Source organism: Mus caroli, chromosome 1 (assembly GCF_900094665.2).
Source record: "Mus caroli chromosome 1, CAROLI_EIJ_v1.1, whole genome shotgun sequence".
Lineage (NCBI taxonomy): Eukaryota > Metazoa > Chordata > Mammalia > Rodentia > Muridae > Mus > Mus caroli.
The window spans coordinates 173,135,967-173,157,023 of record NC_034570.1 but is presented as its reverse complement, the minus strand read 5'-3'; the positions used below and the strand labels follow the sequence as shown (position 1 = coordinate 173,157,023).

Genomic DNA, 21,057 nt, shown 5'->3' with positions numbered 1-21,057 from the left:
CCTCCTCTCTCTTCCTCTCCTCTTCCTCTCCTCTCCCTTCCCCTCCCCTCCTCTCCCTTCCTTTCTCCTCATTTTCCCTCCCCTCTTCCTTCCTTCCCTCTCCCCTCCCCTGTTTTTTCTTTCCTCTTCCTTTTCTCTGTTTATTCTCCTTCAGTTCTTCCAGGAGTTTTCTGGTCCCCTCAGCCCCCTTTTAGTTTATTTCAAGGATGTCAATATTCATAAAATCTAGATGTAAAGACAACCTTTGTTTCTCATCTTGAAGCTCAAGCTCCCGTTCCAGGAAGGGAGGAGAGAGAGAGAGGCACGGAAGGCTGGGGATTGAAGAGGATCTGAGGCGACACAGCCAGATAAAACATATTTTACTCACTTTGAATGATGGTTGCCACACAGACTGTTAGGCAAGGAGAGGCTGGCAGGCACCCAGACACAAGCTAGCACATGGACCACACATAGGTGGGCATAGGCGCACAGGCAGACTGGTGCACAGGCCACACAGAGGTAGATATTCAGGCCTTACAGGCAGACATACACAGGCATGCTGGCAAAGATCAAAGCACTTGGCTCTGACCTCAAGGCCATATTTATCCAGAATCACATAAAAGTAGCCTCTGCCAGGAATTGTTTTATAACAGATTACACTACCGTTTGCTCTTGGGTTTTCCAGACACTTGTGTGAGCCCCCCCCCTCCCATTTTTGCTGAGTCATAGCTCCCTAGATATCCAGTGCTCATGATATCCCTAGATATCTTTGCCCATGCTGGATTATCTGTATCAGCACCACGCTGTCTACACAAAATGGCTCTTGCAGCCCTCTGTTCCCTACTCCAATGAACAGTAAGATCGACTTCCTATGCTGCCACCCATTTTTATTATAATTCTCCAGACTGCATCTTTTAGCCTCAGAAATAGCAGTATTTAGATTTAGCTGTTGGCATTCAACCTGATTCTTCTCCTGACCATTCTTCCATGCATTTGTCTGTAAGACAAATTGCTTCTGCGTTTACTCAGCTGTGGAGCTTTATGTGGGATGGTTTCTGGCTTTGCACCATGTATACACCCTTAGGTTTTGCCTCCTCTCACCAATTTTCAATACCCACCCCCCCGAATTCTCACCTGCAGATGCCAGCAGGGCATGTTGGCTTTATTATGATGCCCAGGCTGTCCTTAGTTCTACTTTGTAGCCCAGGGAGGGCTCAAGCTGGTACCAAGAAACCCCATTCCTCCCACTTGCCTCTGCCTCTTCATCAGCTACGGAGGCGACAGAGGTGTAGCTTTCAGAAGCTTGAAGATCCCTTTAGTCTTTTATGAACCTCAATTCAGGTAAAGAGGTTAGCACTAGAGGTCTCCTTTACAGGGACTCAGGTAACTCCAATAGTGCCATTAGCGTGGCTTAGGACATTGGCGTTGCAGTGCTTAAGGTGATCTCCTTTTGGACAAACTGTGAACAGTACCATCTGACCTGCGAATGGGGTTCGGTCACTCTAGGGGATTTTAGTCTTTGGTCCTCGTGGTATTTTTAAATAAGCATTATGTGGCTCTTTGGTCAGAAAAATGTTACCAAGAATCCGACATAGCACGGAGGCCACGGGAGAGCAGAGCAGCTAGGCGTGGGTCAGGGCACTCACTGGAGCCATTCCTAGAAAGCCCCTGGGTGCAGCCGCCCTCAGCACAGCTCCTCACTCACCTTTGCCACTTGAGTTCCCTTAGGTTTTTTGTTGTTGTTTTTGTTTGTTTGTTTGTTTTCAGGGAAAACTCAGGTAAATCAGTGGCTTCCATGAGGGAAAGTGCAGGATGAGCTGATGAAGCAGACTTGGGTTCATTGAAAGCAGAGAGGGGCTTAGGGTGGATTAAAGCACTCCTGAGAGTGTGGGCAGCCCTCCAGGTGTTCTGGTGGGGACTGCGTGTGGGATTCTGGAAGCGTCCATAATCCATGATTCAGGGGACTTCGATTGCCTCTCCTTTTTGTCTCTTCAGTAACTGAGATTGCAGAGGCCCTGGAGATTGATAGGACGATAATCGGGAAAGCAGACCAGGAGCCCACTGGGGTGCACATGGGTTTACCATATGGCTTTTACTGTAATGGGGTTTCTGGTGAAATTGCTGGAAAATTACACCTGAAAGAAATGTTGTTAGTTGTATTAAAATTCTTGATTCTCAGAGGCAAGAGGCTTCAACCAGACTCCCTAGTGAGGTTCCTTTCCCTTCCAGTTTCCCCGAAATTCTATGTCTTTCTAGTCTGTCCCATGCTCAGTGTGGGGTTATGGGCATTTGTCACTAGATGTGTGTCTTCTCATGGTTTCTAACCTTGGAACATTTATTGTAGTTTATTTCTGATCCTACCATATGTTGAAAAAAAGAGATTTAACTCAGCATTTAAAATGGTTTTACTAGAGAGTTTCATTATTTTTGTCCTTTTTACCCCTGACTCTGTCTCATTCCTCTCCCACCCAGCATGCTCCCTCACTTTCCTGTCTGTTTTGTTCTCTTGTGACCCACCGGGTTTGATCAGGGCTGCTTGTGTGAGGACGGGCGAGGGGGTATTCACGGAGGCATGGGCTGTTTACCAGTGGCTACACCACTGAAGAGAAAGATTGCCCTCTTCAGTCAGTAGGGACCTGCCAGTAGCTCTTCAGGTAAGGGTGGGGCCTCAGGACTTCCCCACAGCCTGGTGGGTGTTGACAAGGTGCTCAGCAGGTAGCCCACCAACCTCAGCTGCCTTGGGCTCCTGAGGGCCCCACCCTTGTGTCTGAAACAGTGTTTTAGAGCACCCTCCTGCATCTTCAGGTTCTCAGACTTCCCACTCTCTCCATTTTCTCTCCCATGTTTCTCCCAGAGCCTTGGAGGAAGCAACAGCGATGTCCCATTCACTACTAAGCCCTCAAAACTCGCTTATTCTCAGTACTCTGACAGTTATGAGTCTCCTTATTAACTAATGCCCACTGCAAATAAAATCTCCCTCACTAAGGCTGAGGTCAGCATTGGCCTGTGACCATAATCATAAATATTTAGGAAGTAGTTTTATACCATGTTCACTTCAGTAGGTTCCCCCACTAGGGCCTATGACCCCACTAGGACCTTTGACCTTGACAGCATGGGCTTTTAGTGAGGTCTGTGATTATTGTGGTTTAAATAGGTTTGGCCCCCATAGACTCCTGTATTTTGAATGGTTGGCCATAGGGAGTGGCACTGTTAGGAACTGTGGCATTGTTGGAGGAAGTGTGCCACTGTGGAGGTGAGCTTTGAGTCACAAATGCTCAAGCTATACTCAGTATGGTACACAGTTGCTGCTGCTGCCTGTGTGTCAAGATGTAGAACTCTCAGCTTCTTCAGCACCTTGTCTGCCTGTATGCTGCCATGACAACAATGGACTAAACGTTTGACACTAAGGCAGTCCCAATTGAATGGTTTCCTTTATAAGAGTTGCCTGGTTGAGGCTAGAGAGATGGCTTAGCGGTTAAGAGCACCTACTGCTCTTCTGAAGTTCTGAGTTCAAGTCCCAGCAACCAAATAGTGGCTCACAACCATCCGTAATGAGATCTGATGCCCTCTTCTGGGGTATCTGAAGACAGTTACAGTGTACTTAATTATAATAATAAATAAATCTTAAAAAAAAAAAAGAGTTGCCAGGTCATGGTGTCTCTTCACAGCTATAGGAACCCTAAGACACAGTTCTAGGCTGGATTTTCTCCTGTGGACTGGGCCTCACATCCATTCAGAAAGCCGTTGATTACCCCTCAGCAGCCATGCCACCACCGATGCATGACTGCCATCTAGGTTTGGTGGGCAACCAAGAGCAATGGTATCTGCCTGTGTTCCTTAGGTGGCCTCGGGAGCCTTTCTGACCAGCAATTTCCGGAGAAGCAAGGATCCAATACTCTGCACTGTGACCCAACATGTTAGGCATCTCCAATCATGTGCTCACATGCTAGAAACAAGGCTACCTTGTCCTCTGCTTCCTTGGAGTTTTCAGTATTGAACCAAGGTAGTGGAGTAGTGGTGTGTGAGAAGGCTTTTCACTTACTGTACCTGGAACATTCGAGTACCTGGAAAACTGTTTTCATTGAGAGACACAAAATAAACATGCTGGAGGAAGGGACTCCTCATGACTTCCAAAAGAACTTTTGAAAACATCCCTGGCGGAACTTTACCGACTTCCTTATTAAGGAAGACGAGAAGAGCAGTCTGAAGGCAGACCTTTAAAGGGAAGCAGTGTTGTTTCCTGTGCATCCTGTTCTGAGGTGAACAGGCTCCATGATTTATTTTGGTACTGAGAGCCTGGGTTTTGAAGCTCAGGTGGAGCAAATGCTCTGAAGAATGTTTATGACATTAAGACTGGAGTTACCACGGATGTGTCAGAACTTATTTGTATTGGAATTTTGCAGTTTGTTCCGAGGATTTAGCTTCTTAATGAAGCTTTTAAAATATGATAACCTTACTTCACGAATTCCCTATAAATGATATTTTTAATATATTTCTGGAGGCATTTTAGGCTCAAAATAGTTTTTTAATAAAATATTTATAAGAGGTTTTTACTGAAAAGAAAATCATTTCCAAAAATACTACCTAGGATGCAAGCAGCACACATTGACGGCTCAGCCTGCTGCTCCTCTTCAGTGTACCCAGTGTACTAATCTGCCTTTAAGAAGAGGAGAAAATAGTGCCTCATTTAGCAGTAAATTTAGGAGGACATCCTGGAGTAGAAGATAATTTGAGAGCAGTATTTCATACGATGTTTTTCAATATAATATTGTAATATTGTTACCTATGTAAGATGTTTTGCCTAACAACACCAGAACAATGTATTCCTAGCAGATGGTACTAATTTGGTGTTTTGGAGCCATGGTTTTCACTTCTTATAGAAAGATGGGCATTTCAGGGGCCAGTGGCTTGCTTTGTAAGTGTGATGCTGAGTAGGAACCAGTCACATTCATCTCACAGTCAGTGTAGACTCTAGATGCCGATGATCCCGACTTCTCCTTAAGTGGACCATGTGATCTGCTGTATCACTGGCTTGGCCTCCAGGTCTTGCAAATCACATAGCTTATCTATGAAATCAAGATGGTTTCAAAGAACCCTTGGGAAGTGGACTTATGAAAGGAACTTTATGCAGCTTGTGAATGGGTATCAGGACCTCCTTCCCCTCCTCCTCTTCCTCTTCCTCCTCTTCCTTTTCCTCCTCCTCTTCCTTCCTTCCTTTCCTTGAGACTGCTGCAGTATAGGTTGGCTGGTCTTCCCTACACAGTCCCTGCCATCAACAGTTAATCATTCAGCTAAAGCCAATGGGCTGTCCCACTTTATGTATAAGAACACATGCTCTCTTTCTGAAATCTTAACCTCTGGATTGTCTTTCTGTATGTTGTTCTGCTTTAGGCTTGGGCTGGGCTGATGATTAGATGTTTGAGTTGATAAAAAACCAACTGAAATTGCTAAGATTGGTACATGGACTTGGATGCCTGGAATGTTTGCTGTCCAGGTCCTTTCTTTTCAGAATATGTTTACATGGTAGGTGTACAGAACCCTTAGTGCACCGACCCCTGCTTGTGCTAATGTGCCTGCTTCTTGATTGAGAATTTGATACTGTGATATGCCATTTCAGCTCAAGCATTGTAAGGTTGTCATCTATGTGTTTAGAGATGCACACACGTGGAGTCGTGAATTTAAGTTCACTGTGTGATGACATGTAAAACATGGGGAGATTATTTCAGGGGTGCTGGAGCAGGATTTTATATCTGACCACCCCACACATAGAGTGAGGTGCGGTCTCTGCAAAGATGGCAGAGCCGTTTATTTGTTATAACCATTGATATCCTAATCAGAAACAGCTTAGGAAAGCATACTGGTTTGGCAGAATAGCAGCTTAGAGAGTAGTGGTGTCTTAGGTTCATGTAACAGAGTATGTCAAAAACCTGCTGTGGAATGCCAGGGTTTTATTGGTTCTGATGAAGAGATAGTATCCCAAACCAGAAACAACTCTATGAAGTAGGGCCTGGGGCTGGATAGGGCGAGGGCACTGAGACGGGGCCAGCATGGTCTGAAGTGGGAGCCTGAGCAGAGGTCAGAGGTCGCAGAATGTGTTTGAGGCACCAGTTTGGTGGGAGAATATCTGATGCCTATTAGAAGGGTTCTATACGACGGAACCAGATCATGAAGGACATTGAGTGTGCTAATGATTGTGAAATAGTGAGGTGATCCTTCATCCAGATGACAGCTAGTTGTGTATTGATTGTGTGCCAGGTGCCAGCTAGGCAGAATGCTGCAGCAGGCAAGATCATAACTCCTTAGGGGGCCTAAACTGGTATATCTAAGTCTTAATTTACTGCTTAATGGCATAATGACTTTGTAACTTTGAAATTTAATGCTTGCTGGTAGGTCTGGACCTGTCTATGATGATAAAATTACCAAGTCATTGGTTTTTTTTTTTTTTTTAAACCAACTATTCTAGTGTTTACGATTTAAGAAGCTATTATAAGAACTTTCAGTTTGGCCAACTGATCATAAGATATATAGAAAGCTTTTTATCATCACTAGCAAATATTTTGTATTTCATAAGCTATTTTAGGTGGTGGATTTAGGGTTTGGTTTAATAGAATATGAAGCCCCAGGCTCAATTTTTAGCATTCCCCCACAAAAAAACTTTTCAGTTGAGATTTTTAAAAATGCAGAATACTTTTTAGTTAATTTAATTTCTTGTGGATTCTGCTTAATTTAGTTTTAAGTTAAAAATAAGAGACTATAATTTAGATTATATTTTTTTTTATTTTAAATTGAGCCATATTAAATTTAAAATCCACAGACTGCCCCTCTGCCCAATCACTGTCTGAATACTTGTACCATCTGTGGGGCTAAAGGGTGGCATGGAAACACTGAAGGTTGGCATTCTGAGCCTTGTGAAGGCAACGTGGAGTGAGGGATGACTTCTCCATACGAAGTAAACACTTATTGTTGTTTCATAACCAGAAAAGGTTTAGAAAAACATGCTGGATAGGCAGAGGTATAGTTTTCACAGCTTACTACAGACTGGGAGACATGACCCTAATAGTCATTAAGAGCAGTCAATTCCCTGTCACCCATGGTGCTAGGGATCTAACGCAGGACCCCATGAGTGCAAAGAAAAGATTCTTCCAACTGAGCTGTATCCCCAGCCTGAAAAAGTGGGGTGTAAGTATTTGAGATGACTGCACTCTATTTAGGATACTTGTATATGTCTGATTTTGGGCTGATGGCATTTAGTCTTTTCATATCCCATAACCACTCCCTAGCATCCTACTTAAAGATAACCATAGTTGTTCACTGTCCCATGCTGGTCACAGTGTAGTTCAGACTCTGTTGCGGGGTGGAGCACGTGAGGAGTGGGCTTGGCCTCAGGAAGGAGTAGGAAAGGCTTGGTTCTGCTGCCCAGCCTTGGTTAGGATCTGCCCTTGGTTGCTGTCCACTTTCTTCATAAAACTGCTGCTCTGCCCTGACTGAAATATGGTTTGATAGATAGATTATGAGGCGTTCATTTCAGAGGTTCTAGTCAATCTAGAGCAGGAAAGCCTAGGTTTAAACTTGAGCCTTTTCTTATTTGTGCCACCCAGATGTGGATACACTGTTTCTTAATCTGATTCTTCATTAATCAATGGGGACTACTCATTCTTATTGTAGGTTGTTGCAGTGAGGTTTAAAGCTAGATGCTCCAAAAGCAATTCATAAACTTCCAAGGGCCATTTAAATGTCACGTATCACTGGCAAACTGACTGGAGTCATCGGAAGATGTCATGGTCATTTGAGGACTAGTGTGTTTCAGATTTCAGAGTTCTTTGAATTTTGAATTATTTGCATAGACTTTATCATCTGAGTATCTTGGATCCAAGAATCCAAATCCTGTGGCTTGCTGTGTACCTGACCTTTGCCTACAAAGCTATCATAGATCAGGAGTTTGCCAGTTCTGAGGGGCTGGGACCTTGTGTGTACTGTACCCAGTGTTCAAGTACATCATACTTATTCCATTTCTAAGTTAAAAACCTTTATAGATTTCTATGTTTGACTTTTTTTCACATTCCTATTTGACTTTTTTGTTTGTTATTTTATTAACCATCTTCCATCTCTGAAAACATGGGATGGCAGAGTATAGTACTCTGCTCTGTAGCTAGATGAAGAAACCAGTTCTTTGGGGTCTGGTCTATGGAAGTAAAGAAAGATCAAATTGGCAATGGCTCCCACCCTCGATAGCTGTGAATTTGGCCTGATGCATGCGATATTGTAGACTTCTTAAAATATTATGTGATTTTTGTCTTGTAACTTAATCACACTGTTCTCCAGCGTGGACTTTGTAGATGACCTTGGTAAGTTTCAGTGTCACAGGTTAGACATATCTTCTGTACCAAGAGGCATACCTCCTATCTTACTGTTGAGAAATCTCTCACAGCTAGGCAGTGCACATGAAGCCTCTGTGTGGAAGGAACCCAGACTGTAGGCTTTTTAAATGGCAGATTTGTTTACATATATACATTTCAGTCATTGTTCTTAGAGGGACTCATGATAGGTAAGCCATAGTTTCTGATGATAATTTTATAATTCCTTTGAGTAGGTTAACTATAACCTTTTACCTAGTTTTTCTGAGAGAATGCTTTGACCTTATACATGAGCGATTGGGTATAGGGTAGGTTGCTGACTTTTTTTTTTTCAGCTACAAAGTAGATTATATTTTTTAGTTTGCAGAATTGTTTTTAGGATGGAGAATAATACATGCACTGTATGTGATACAGTGTTCCTGTTTTTGCTTTACAGTCACCGTGTAACTATTTTATACTGTCTGACGATAAGTTCCTCTGGTGTGATGTGAGCCTTCCAGACATCAGTCTTGTGGGTTTCAGTCACTGGGAGCTAAATTTAATATGTATTTTTCTCCCATAGGTTTCTGAGAATGAAGACCCATCGTGGTTGTTGAATTATATGTAGTAATTGATGTACCAACTGTCACAACAGCGTCACTGAAAACGAGGTAATTCAAATTTAAAAGTGTCTGCTTACCTTTTAATTTTCCTTGTGTCTTTTAATATAGATGTTAATAGTCCTTTTGAACTAAATCAGACCCATCTACACTATAAAATGTAGCTATCATTCTTTGTGTCCATGTGTGTGTGCAAACATACATGCTTGTGGGTGTATGTGCATGTGTGCAGTTAGTGTGTGCAAACGCACATGCTTGTGGGTGTATGTGCATGTGTGTGGTTAGTGTATGCAAAGGCCAGAGGACAACCTCCAGTGCTGTTTCTCAGCAGCACCTACTTTCTCCTTTGAGTCAGAGCTCTTCTGTCCTAGAGCTCTCTAACCCGGCTAGGCTGGCTGGGATCCCTGCCTGCCTTTGCTGCTCTAGGATTACCAGCCTGTGTCACCTTGCCTTGGTTTTTAAATATGGGTACTGGGGTCATACTTAAGTCGTTGTGTTTGCAAGCTAAGCACTTACTAACAGAGCGATTTTGCAGCCCTACCCATGCACTCGTTACTGGAGATTGTTTGTTGTGTACTGTGACTGCCACCACTGTGCTCTGTGATGCAGAGAGTGAGTGGGGACTTTAAAGTGAGCTGTGGCATGTGCAGAGTTACCGCCTTGCACATATGGACGTTTCCTCAGATGATCTGAAATGTTTACTTTGTATCACTCAGTGACAGGCATAGAGTCAGTAGGTCACTTTTGGCATGACCATCATAGAATGTAGGTACCCATACCTACATGGTATAGCATGCTATGTGTGCAGCTAGCTATATGGCAGAGATAGAATGGGCTTTTGCTCCTAAGGCCATGGTAAATAAACATGATAGTAATTCAAGTACAAATAGGACTTCTGTCTAGACCTGCTTGCTCTATGGATTTTGTATGTAGCACAATGTATGTATATTGTATGTTACACATTGCCTGTTTTACAGGAAACCCTCTTATGTTAGTAGAATACTGAGGAAAAGTCTAGTGTGATAAATACATACACTCATAACATGGTCCTATATCATGTCAGGTATCCTGAACTGTACATAATTACACCCCTATATGCCTGGCAATAGAGATGCATTTATGCCAGCTTCAGCGCAGACTGAGGCCACACAGTGCACTGCTGCTGCACCCTGTGGTGCCTGCTGTAGGCAGTAGGGAGTTTGAGCTCTTCTTGTCATGGGACCAGTGTGGAATGTGTTCAGTTGTTGACTAAAACAGTTCTGCATGATAGTGTTTTCTATGAAGCAACAGAGCACTGAGCTCTTTGGTGTAATCTTATTGAGGAGTTTAGTGCTCATTGAGGAGAAAATAAGCTTGCTAGAAATTATGTCAAGTGGTAAATTTATGTTTCATTTAGGCAATTTTGCCATCTGTTAAACTTACCTTAATTTGATTTACCTATGTAGATTTCTTAGACTTCAGTTTGTTTGTTTGAGGCAGCGTCTCACTTTATAAAGTGCAGACCGTCATTGAATTTGAACTGCCTCAGCTTCCTGACTGTTGGGTTTCAGGTGTGAGGCTCCCACACCTGCGTTAGAGCTTTGCTCTGTACTTAGCGTGACATCAGACACTGCTGTGGTACCAATGGTTTGAGATTGGTGTAAAAGGAATGAGGGATTCTGTTTTCTGGGAACAGGTTTGTGACTAGGATCATCTTGTAAACCAGAAGATAAGAACAAGGAGAAAAAAATTAGGATCAAGTTATTTTATTTTCACAAGATGTAGTTGCACGGCAATTATGATCTCAGCACTAGATTTTAGAAATATTCCTCCTGAGAAAATGTGGCCGGGAAGGTTTCTTCCTTTAGTTCCATAGAGTTGGTTCAAGGATAACATTTTTGTAGTCTCAATAAACATACAGAAGTGGCAGTATGTGCCCACTGTTTAAGGTCCACTCAGATCTAGTGCTCCATTACCATTTTGTATTAATTTCTTTGTTTTTGTTTTGTTTTGTTCTGTTTTGATGTGATAAGATGCCGTGACCAACTCAACTTAGGTACGAGTTTATTCTGTAGGGACAAGAGTCCATCTTGCTGGAGAAGCATGGCGCAGGCAGGCACGGCCCCCGAGAGGTCACACCCTAACCACAGGCATGCAGCAGAGAGTGAACTTGAAATAGGGTGAGCCTATATAGTCACAAAGCCCACTCCCGTGACTTCGTCCAGCAAAGCTGCACCTCCTAAGCCTCCCACAGCAGCACTACTAATGGCCTAAGTATTCAAATTCATGAACCTATGGGAGCTGATTCTATTCAACCACCACACATTTGGGGAAAAAAATTGCCATTGTCCTATGTGACTTCTGGGAGAACGATAATTGTGGCAAGATGGACTTCCAGGAGGAGAAAATGTCCTGGAAGCATCACTGGAGAACCAGGGCCTCCCAGATTTCTTATGTGTCTTCTTTAGTAACTGACTGGGAGCTATGTAAATCAGTGTTGGGACGTTATTTCTCCACTGAATGAGTGAGAGTGAAATACTAAGGGTCCCTTCCATTCAGAGAAAAGAGCTGTGGAGTTAACAGTAGTGAGACAAGCTAGTCTGCAGGGTTAGGACCAGGCCACTTGAGTCACATTGGCAATGTCGTGTATTGCATCATATGGGTCTGTGAGTGTCTGCTTCTCTGTCTGTTCCTGTTGTCCCTTAGCATAAGATCCGATTTGTGCACTGTGGATGGTGACATGCTTTGAAAAGGCAAAGTACTTTACTGAATGAGAGTCTTGCATTTACATATCTCAGTCTATTTTAATTGCAATTAATTTTAAGAACTCGATCATCTCTCATAAAACATACCTAAAAATCACTGAGTTTTCTTGAAATTTTATTAACCAATAGTTTTTATTGTTTAGGCTCCTAGTTTTAGGCTTCCAGGAAAATTGCGTGGAAAATATAGAACCTTCCCTTATGCTCCCTACCCCCTGCCTCCCCAATTTTCTCCTTCTTTTTCAACATTTTTGCATTAGTATGGTACAGGTTTTCTCCCCAAATGGCAAGTGAATGCTTGGCATGCTATCATTAACTAGAACCCATAGTTTAGGATTTATATTAAGATTTGTGTTGTCATATAGGTGCTGACAAATGCTACAACCCGCTGTCAGCATCCCCAGCCTGACTCTTCCAGGAAACACTGCAGGCATCTTCTTAGAATCATCTTGCAGTCCATTCATTTAGTGAGACCATGACGGAAACGCTCCCTGCAAATAGATGGCTTTTTGTATTTGTCTTACTTTCCACTTAAGCCATCTTGAAACACCTTCAAGGGAGGGAATATTGGGGCGCTGAGGACTGAGGTCTGTGTACTTCTGTGGAGCAGTCTTCTGGGAACGTTGATGCTGTAAGGCAGCATGTCTGTTGCTCCTTCCCAGCAGCACTCTGGGGGGGCGGGGAGAATTGGCGCTAAAACACAGCGAGAGCCTTGGGGTTATCTATCGAGCACATGGTGGCCTGTTACTGTCTGCAAGCGGAAGCAAGCGGCCTGACGTAGTCCATCACTACCGCTATTAATTAGCTTTTACCTAGTGATGCAAGACTTCAGAGTTCCTTCTCTGTGACATTTTAAAACTTTAAGCAGCTTATCAATCATGTGATTAAATCTGCCTCAAAAACAGCTATGTTTCCCCCTTGTGAAGTGGACATTAAAAAAAGTAAACCAAACACCATGAACTAGTCAGTGAAGCTGTAAGGGTGTTTGATGAAAAATCAGCCATTGTTTTATGCTTTCTCATAACACTGTGAGTGTTTGCCAGGGGAACATATCGGTGGAGGCTCCTTTGTAATAAAGTCTTCTGTATTCATTTTAGAAAGAGAATCCATTCAGTGGTGTGGTAGACTTTCCTGCCTGAATGCAGAAGAAGTTGAACTCAGTGGTAACTCAGTAGATAAGCTTTAAAAAGCTATTTTCTATTAATTTCATTGTATGAAAAGTAACCTGTTTTAGTAGAAGCTACATGGTGATTCTATTTTCTAGACTTTTTGTATTGTGAGCTTTTGACAAGTTGTTTAAAAATCATTTCGTAGCTTCATGCATAGCAAGCATTATAATAGTCATTACGTGAAAGAAAATACTTCTGACTGGTAGCTTGAAAAACAGATGTGTCCTTACAGTAGAATGTCATTAGATTTCAAATGGAGACAATGTAGACAACAGTGCAACATAGTTGCAAATATTGTCCTAAGTAAAGTAACCAGCCATAAAAAGTTATACTGTGTTGTCTACTGTCTGGTTCATAATCCTAGAGACCAGTGGGAGAATGGTGGTTGTCGGGGCTTAGGGAGGAAGACGATGGAGAGCCATTTAATGCGTGTGGAGTCTGTGCTCCACTTGACTAACCTTAAAAAGAGTCAAGGTGACACCTTTATGTATGTGCACTGCATCACGAAAGAAAATTAAGAAAAATCAGTTCAAAGACAGATGCAACTGTTATTTCCAGTGGATTAGCCATCAAGGATGGGGTATACTGGAAGTCTGAGTCTTCCTAGGAATGCATTATCTCATTTCGTAAATATTTAAATTTAAGACTATAAAGCTGCTTAGAGCTAAAGAGGAAGACAGCCATTTTGGCAATTACTGTCTACTTGGAAAATAGATGGAACGCTTTTTATTCCTATAGAATTTTCTCTTCAATCCTATTTTGTCATCTGTCTATATTGACTCAAGTTTTTTGTGTGTTGTACTTAAATCATCTAGGGTAGAGAGCACAAGACCAGGCAGCTGGAACTGGCCAAGTTCAAAGGGAGTCACGTGTGCAATGGTTGGAGGTGTTTAGAGTATCCACACAGTGACAGTTCCAGGAGGTCTGAGAGCTGTTTGCCGACTAGAAAAGGGGCAAACTGCTGAAGATGATGTCTGCTTGTTTTTCTTGTTGTGAGGAAGTTATTTGGTGAACAGAAGGGAGTATTGGTTGACGTTTGGGAAGCAGAAGGCAGTACTATTTGTGCTAGGTCATCATTTCCAATGTTCATTAATTATGAACTAGGCCTGGGGCAAGAGTGAAAGAAGATGTGATAGAATCCTGGTTCTTTCTTCCCTGTCACCAGCCACCACTTTGTCTTGTAAAATCTTAAGCAAATATACACATGATTATGTCATATAAACACATATATGTACACACTGTATTTTAATTATGAGTATGTATAAGCCAGAGGGGAGTACCTGTTCTTCAGCAGGCATTTATAGATAAGAAAGATTTGACCTTATTTGTAGTATCATTACATAGCATAGGCCATGCATGAAAGATGCTATCAATAATGATGAAATAAATGTATGCCAGTTGGTAAAGCAGCCTTTTATCTGTAAACCTCTTATGACTGTTTTATTGCTTTCTCTAAAATAAGCATTATTTTAAATAGTTTAAAGTACTTTTTAGCAATAAATAATTATCTGTTGAAATGGGTATGGTGATGTGTGCTTGTGATCTCAGGAGGCCGGGACAGAAAGAGACTGAGTTTGAAGGCAGCTGGTATAAAGTGACACCCTGTCTCACAACAAAGAAGGACTTAGCAAACATTTCTATTCTGCTTACTGCCTTGTTTTACACTCAAAATCATTATAGTAAAAATCCTATGAGGTGGTTGCTGTTACTGCCATTTGCATACATAAAGCATTGAGTGCAAAGACATGAACTTGCAAAGGACCCAAGATCTCTGTGCATGGTAGATACCCCTTTAAAGCAAACACAAGCTCAGGAAAGAATTCCTGTCTCCAGAGCACTTCCATAGTCAGCTTTGTAACAGTAATACTGTGCATGCCTCTTATCTTTTATAGTCAAATACAGCTATGGGAATGCTGTTTTATAGTTCTAATAAGTTATAGATAGATTTGATACACACACACACACACACACACACACACACACACACACACACACACTCCTCTGGGAATGGGAGCTCACCGAATCCTCTCTTCAGCCCCAACCACTTTGTTTTGCATTTTTCCTCCTTCTGCATCCCCTTTTCCTTTAAAATAAAGAGCCTGATAGCAACTGCTTTATATTAGTGATCAAAAACATGGGATAGTGGCAGAGTTTTGTACATATTGTATTTTTCAAGGTGTATACCATGGTAACATAGAACAACATGTTTGCTTTAAAGGATTTTTAGTCTCTCTATCTAATAGTAGCATGATAAACCTCATTGATTCTAACTAATTAGGGAATCTGTGCAGATCTAAGGTTAACACAAAACAGAAATGCTTCTACAGAAATGCAGCTTCACTATTGCACACACTGCTTCCCAGCCACACTGACAAAGCAGAGCCAAGGGGAAGGGTGTAAAGACAGGCAGCGGTGCTCTGTCACTAGGTCACTTGTAACTGTGTGGGAACCTGAGGTGATGGACACTGCTCATCAAGTCTCTCTAAATTTTGAGCTTTCATTTTAAGAATCAAATATTTGCACTATTTATTTTACTAAGTCATTTTTAAATAGCTTGGTCAGTCTTTATCCCCATCCCCAAACTGTGGGCTGAATTTAGAGCCTCCTGTGTGCCAGGCAGGTACCCTACCCTGAGCCACACCCCTTCCCACCTCGACTGTGGAAAACATCTCGAGACAGGCTCTCTTGCCCTGTTGCTCAGGCTGGGCTTGACTTTGTTCTGCAGCCCACAGAGCCCTGGAGCTCTATCTTCCCGTTTAGATTTCTGTGTAGATAGAATTACAGGCCTGTGTTGTTTTTATGTGGTACATCTTACAAATTCTTAGTTATCTATGCCCCGAGACTAGAATGAAACATGGAGATAAGGCACGATAGGAGACATCCCCTCTAAACGAGTAAAAGCCACCCCTCTGAGCAGTGTTAAAAGCGCAAGCAAGAACTGAAGACTATTCATCCCACAGAAGTGAGTGATTAGTGATTGGTGACACATAAAGCATCTACAGCCCGGGGTTTTGAAAAATCCGTATTAAAGGCTCCAAAGGGTAAAATCAAAACGGCCATCCCAAGACAAGAAGGAGACGAATGAAAGATGAAGAAACAGATGGCGCTGACAGTGATGGCTGCCCCACCTGGCATGGATGTGAAGGTACAGGAGGCGTAGCTTTTCTAGTTAGCACGGAGTGGAGAAGCATAGCAAGACTAGACAGAGGAGTCACTTCACCACTGTCTCCTACGGGTCCATCGCAGTTCTTGCCACTTGGACTGATCCTGATGCATTGGTATCAATTCTCCTGCCCTATGTGAACCGATTTCGGAGAGGGAAGAGTTAAGCCTAGTGACCTCACCTAAGCTTTATTATAGTAATGGGGGAATCAGGGTGAAGGGAGAGTTCCTTGGGCAACGAATGAAAGAAAGGAGGCTTTCAAGTGCAGCCTAGAAGGTGGGAGTTTGGTGGTTTTTTTTTTTTTTTTTTAGAAAAAATATGGCTAATTGAGCAGGCTTTTTGAATTAAACCTTCTTATGCTTGATTGCACACTGAAGTATTGAATCTTTGGAGTGTATCTGTATCAGTGCTGGCTAATCTGCCTTTCGTTATGCAATGGGCAGCTGATCCAGCTTTCATTTTAAGAAAGTCCTTGGTGCACTTGACCACTAAAACACATTCCAGCATTTGCTGTTCATTAGTGTCGTGACCGAAACAAAAACACTTTAATGCTTGATCCCAGAGTAGTTTGAAGTTAGTATAACTTTGCTCAGAAGGTATTTAAGCTTTAGTATCAGTTACAAATAGGCCATGAGCCAACTTTCCAAGCTGTTTCTGAGTAAGACATTGAGTTTTTCTGAATATAAAAAAAAATACATGATATGGCACTGTGCCATGTGGAGGGAACAGAATGGAACAATTACTGCAGGATTTGTCCTTATAATTGTCATTTCAACTGAGCCCTCTAAGACACTGTGAAGTGGGTAGAGGAACTCTGTCAACAGTTTGCTAAAATTTAGTTTTCAGTCATGAAGGATGAACTTTGAATATAAAAAGAGGACTGGGTTTGAACAATAATTGAAGTTTCAACCCACTCTGTGAACTGATGCAGGACAGCAGTATCCAGAGATAGCACGGCAGAGCAGAGAGTAGCAGTGTAGACACAGCATGCTAGAGCGGAGGGTGGCAGTGTAGCTACAGCATGCTATAGCAGAGAGGACGTCAGTGTAGACATAGCATGCTAGAGCAGAGGGTGGCAGTGTAGACACAGCACATTAGAGCAGAGAGGGTGACAGTGTAGACACAGAACATGCTGGGTGGAGACCATATGAGGGTAGGAGGTAGGAAGCACATGGCTCCGGGGTCGGGGTCGGCTGTGACCAGGATTGCAATACAGAGAGACTGTTTCTGGCTGATGGAGGATAGTTGTGCCTTCAGGCTGTTAGTTCATGTGGTCTCAGTAGAGTCACTACTCAGAGGCTGTTAGGACACAGGCAGACCTACAGTGGAAAGACACTTTGCTGTGACTAATTCTGTGTGTTATTACATATTCTCCATTAGGATTTTTATGGCTTATGCATACTGTTTGAATTTTGTAGCTGTATGAAAGCACAGCATTTTAAGAACTCTATGAACGGAGTTTTCGTGACTCTACTGCATTCACTCTTTATTTGGAGATGCAAGCTTACAGGCCTTACATCCGTATTTCTATCCGCCCTCAAGTTGTCCCAGACATGGCAGGTAAAATTAACCCTTTCTGCCAACGTCTGTGTCCTTTGCTCCATCCTCATGACATGTGAGCACTTCCTCACATTCTGTGATGAGCAGATACTCTAGTTTCATCCAGCACATTCCAGCCCTAACTAACTCTGAGCTTAGCTGATTTGCTAAAATTGTTAGCTAAGTAAAACTGTGTCTGTGACTTTCACGTTCCGTGGACCGACCGGCAAGACTTGAAGAAAGCAATGTTGTAGGTCCGTGTGTAGTACATGTGCCTACATTTGTCTCTTCTTTTTATTCATTCCAACGCTGACACTGAGTAATTCATCCTCCTGACACTGATTGGAGTGCCAGCCCCACTGTCCACTTATGCCCTGCTCTGCTTCCACATTCTGTTCCTTCCACTGGGTATTTGGAAGTGAGGCAGAGCAGAATTTACTTCAGTGGTCAGTTACAAGTGGTAAGCAAGAGTTGTGTATAAAATGATATGGTGCCTGCCTGGAAGAATTAAGTCAACACATTTACCATTTCTACATTCTCAAAGTACATGCCTCAGTTTTTAAAGCGTGGAGAGTAAATCAGAGTGGCTGCTGAGGAGCCATGCATAGACGTGCAGTAGACATTGTGGAGCTAGTTCCGAGGAGGGTCCCTGTGACTGCAGCACGTGGGATGCTGAAGCAGGAGGATCGCTAATTCACGGCTCATCAGGCTACATAGCCAGCTCTTACCCTCCTCAGCCCCACTGGAAGCTTAGAATTCATACTTCCAAAATGGTTATGGAATGGTAATCGTGCATGTTCTCACATGCAGATCAGTTATGTTTGAAATGCGTTCAAGATTAGGTAAAGGTCAGCTGCTTTCGACTATAGGTATTGTGGGTTATAAGCTCGGTGAGGTCAGCCTGTGTCTTGTTTAACTGGATGCTTGCTTCTTTTATGTCTAGTGCATCAACTAAACACCGAGCATGGATTATGCTACATCTGCCCTGGGCAGCTCACAGTCTGGTTGGGAAGACAGGCATAGAAACAAGATAGGCAGAAATAAAAAGCCCCACTGCATGTAAAAGCACTGCTCGTCTCTCCTGTGGAATAGTGAGGTCAAGGCACAGGCTCAGGGACTTGCTGGGCCATTGTCCTACACACAGGGATAAGGAGGATGTTTAACTCCCATGCGTTGTCTCAAAGTACTTGCCTGTCCTCTCCTCATACCCCAGATCCTCTGTGTCATCTGCAAGGACAAAAATAGTTGCACGCTTGGATTGCGTTCCCCCTACGTATCTCCTGCATTTAAAGAGTTGGCCTCTGTACAGTCCCCACGAGTCACCAAGAGTGGTTGTGTGCATCCTACACGGGGCAGTGACAGCACTTGGTTCTAACTCTTTCTCCAAGTGTGTCTTGTGTTCTATCACTAAAGTCAAGTGATCCTTTTCTATTGTATAAGATTAAATTCATGTATTTTAGTTCATCTTTTTTTATGTTTATCACCTATGACAAGATAATTTCAACCATCCACTTAATAAAAAACCACCACATTATCAGGGTGTGCCCCAGCTTAGAAACACATGCTTGACATTTTGCCCATTAGCCACATGAAAATATCAATTACAGAAACTTGGAGAACAGTTACTTGCAAACCTAGTGTTCATACAAAACAAAATAGAACAAACAAACAAATGAACAAAAACCCTTTTCAAAGGAAAACTGTCATGAGATGTACTAGACCATCTGTGTATCGTAAACCTTTCAGATCACTGCAGCTGAAGGACAGAGCCACGGCTCTGGGGCAGTTTGAACAGAACAATATTGTAAAAATTATCCAAACCAAGCAGCCTGGCTGTGACAGGAAAGACTGGCATTCCAAGTAGGAGCTGAGTCCCCCAAAATCATCATGTACACGCATCACCGTGTCAGCTGGAAGAGTTTAGAATTCCTCTAGGAAAATGAGATAACCAAGCAAGGCATTTTCATGCATCTTAGCGGCTGCAAAAGCCTGTGGAAAAGAAACCTTCCTTGAAAGCCACGCCGCCCTCCTCCCTGCACTGGGACTCTGACCTTAGAAACACATGCATTTTCAGGGTCCCTTCCTGTGCTTCTAATAATCAGATGGACAGGCACAAGTGCTGTGTGTCTTCCTTTGCTTAACTGTCGCAATCAGCTCTGGGTTAGTGAATGGAGCAGAGACAACCCAACATCATTACACCAACATTACACCGACTTAACAGAGATGGAAGGAGTGTCTGGCATATATTAGGCTCTTGGTCCCCAGTAGTGAGTGTAGTACACAGAGCCTTTGTTCTCCAGAAAAGGAAGTATATTCACGTCTCTGTGCTGTAATTCCTATGTAAGCAGTCTCAAGTACACTGAGGGACTGAGTAGAGTCTTAAGCAGAGAGTCAATTAAAACCAACAAAATAGCTCAGCTGGGAGAGTGTTAGGATCATATGTACAGGTACTGATTTGATAGAGAAAAGACATTCACTTTGTCACTGTCAGTCTGTTTTCTGTATTTTAATGGGGAAACAGGCGGTGGGGCGTCCCCTTTACCTTTTCAGAAGTGGTGATAGAAAAAAAGCGTTTGGACCTTGAAACAAATTTTGTTCTGGAAATAGAAAACACCGCGATACACGCAATCGATGTGAGCCACAGCTGAGAAAGGTGTGTGAGATCCCTATCTAAGGCTGATGTAGAGGGCTCCGCAGTCTGTTTTAGAGAGCACTTGGGGCTTGGGCTCTATGCACAACCGTTTAAACTACTTATCTGGTCTAACTCTTTATAAAGATGATAAAATGGAGGCGAGGGGTCACATAGACTGCTTCAGTGAGGGGTGTGTGTTCGCTCGTGCGCGCCTGCAGCCATCCATACTAAAGTTTGCTTCTTTGTAGAAGGACACCCCTGAGTTAGAGCTTCTGAGAGCAGCACTTGAGCTTGTCGCCTACAATAAGAAGGCCAGAGCCAAAGCTCTCAGGGAGGCTGCCCTCTTCCCTCCTAACATTCTCTCCGTCCTAGGCAGATAGGAAACTGGAAAAGGATACCTGACACTTCAGCCCTAGGGTTTTTAGAAGCCAGTTAAGACCTGTCAGAAATGATAGATTTAAGCAATTAATGTTTCAAGGTCCTCAAAATTATGTTCTTAAATCTACCTAACTGGAAAAATATGTTTTGTTCATTAGGAAGACTATATGGAGGAAGGCCACAAACCAAAGCATTCAGAAAGCAGCATATTTTACCAGTAATGAGCTGTGGTCTCTGCAGGGCGGCCACGTGGAAATCATTATTCTGTCCCAGCAGATAGACTGTCACCATACTTCTCACATCAGAAGCCAGGGCTCCATTATAGCAGCCACTCTGGGCTTCCCAAGTCATCCCTCTTGCTGGCCAGATGCTTTCCGAACTTAATGAAACTAAGCTTCAAGAGAAGGCTAACTTAATCCTGCAGTGTGACGCTCCTCCTCCTCCTCTCCCTCCTCCTCCTCCTCTCCCTCCTCCTCTCCCTCCTCCTCCTCCTCTCCCTCCTC

The 21,057-nt window shown here is 43.0% G+C and overlaps 1 protein-coding gene across 2 annotated transcripts in view; it reads left to right on the top strand.

The window, feature by feature from the left end:
• The window catches only part of Disp1 (dispatched RND transporter family member 1), a 130,125-nt gene that overhangs the window by 8,018 nt on the left and 101,050 nt on the right, over window positions 1-21,057 (top strand). For both annotated transcript variants that reach the window (XM_021158768.2, XM_021158753.2), the window contains exon 2: window positions 8,896-8,983. The gene's annotated coding sequence lies outside the window, so the exon portion shown is untranslated. The remainder of the gene's footprint in view (window positions 1-8,895; window positions 8,984-21,057) is intronic.